This window comes from Atractosteus spatula, unplaced genomic scaffold, assembly GCF_055471065.1.
Source record: "Atractosteus spatula isolate fAtrSpa1 unplaced genomic scaffold, fAtrSpa1.hap1 Scaffold_57, whole genome shotgun sequence".
In the NCBI taxonomy this organism is placed as follows: domain Eukaryota; kingdom Metazoa; phylum Chordata; class Actinopteri; order Semionotiformes; family Lepisosteidae; genus Atractosteus; species Atractosteus spatula.
The window spans coordinates 112087-113329 of NW_028296887.1; the positions used below are offsets into that span (position 1 = coordinate 112087).

The following is a 1243-nucleotide window of genomic DNA, read 5'->3' on the forward strand; positions in this document are numbered from 1 at the left end:
AGCAACTATAAAAAACAACCAAATGCAACAACTTCAAAAGAAAAAGAACATTTAAAAACAAATCTGGGGAACAACAAAAACAGAATCTAATGCAAGAGCTTTATCAAGTCTTCAGTGCTCCACTCATCTCAGTAGACCTCTCTCATATATTTGTGTGCAAGTCAACTGGAGGTACACATTCCATGCTGAAAAGAGAAGGAAACACAATGTTTCAGCTGTGGAGCCTTCTTTGATTGTGACTCGAAATAAACCTTTACCTTTACTTGTTCGTTTGATGTTAATTTATCTCCATCAAATACCTAAGAGTATCTAAACTCGACAGTTGCTTTCAGTAGCTAAAGACACTGCTCCAGGTGAGGCTTGAACTCACAACCTCGGCATGACTCCGCTGTGTACTGCTGTATAAGTACCATGCGCTGACCGATTGCGCCACTGGAGCTGAACAAGTTGTGCTCCTCATACAGACTGACGCTGCAGAAACACAGGGTGAAACCAGTTTCGGTTGTGGATCCATCTCCAGATGTGGAAAAGGAACAGTAAAATAGCAAGGAAAATACAAGAAAAGAAACTGAAAGAATTGTGCTAACAGCAAAGGGGGACGGAGGGAGGTGGTCGGACAAGAAAATCAACCCGGCGGATTATTTGTAGCGACATTTTTTGAGTCAATCAGCACACCGAGTAGTCCAGTAAAGTGACAATAATGGAGAACTAGCTGACGCACCCCGTCGTGAAGACCCTCTGTAAGGTGATTACACGTTTCATTTTCAAGTCGCCTCCTTTACACGCAATTGCAGCCCCGACACTGAGAGAAAGCATGAGAAATGGCTTCAATTTCAATGTAAAAACTCACCATAACACGGACTTACACTGGGAAAAGGTGTTGCACTTTATGCTTATTGCTACAGCCTTCCCCCCGGTTATGAAAATGTCTCACAGTTCCGACACTGATGTGTGAAAGACAATGTAACAGACTATCAAAATCCTGAAGTACAAGAAATTTTAATGCACCAATTTTTTTAATATGTCCCTCTGATCCTGGCATGTCAGAATACATTTCGAAAAAGTATGGCATGAATTGCACGAATTGCAATGGCACAAATTGTTGAGAATATCACTGACCTTGCCGATATTTGCAGGGGATACGAATGTTTTGCACATGTTGAACTACAACACGTAAAAATTGAGCTCCTTAGTCATTATCACCGGGAATGTCCAATAATGACGAACATCAGTAGCTTCAAGG

At 41.5% G+C, this 1243-nt stretch overlaps 1 non-coding gene across 1 annotated transcript; it reads right to left on the minus strand.

The window, feature by feature from the left end:
* Positions 1-345: 345 nt before the first annotated feature.
* Positions 346-439, minus strand: trnai-uau (transfer RNA isoleucine (anticodon UAU)). The gene is made up of 2 exons: positions 402-439; positions 346-381 (listed from the first exon to the last, which is right to left on the minus strand). It is a non-coding gene; the product is annotated as a tRNA-Ile (tRNA).
* Positions 440-1243: the final 804 nt, after the last annotated feature.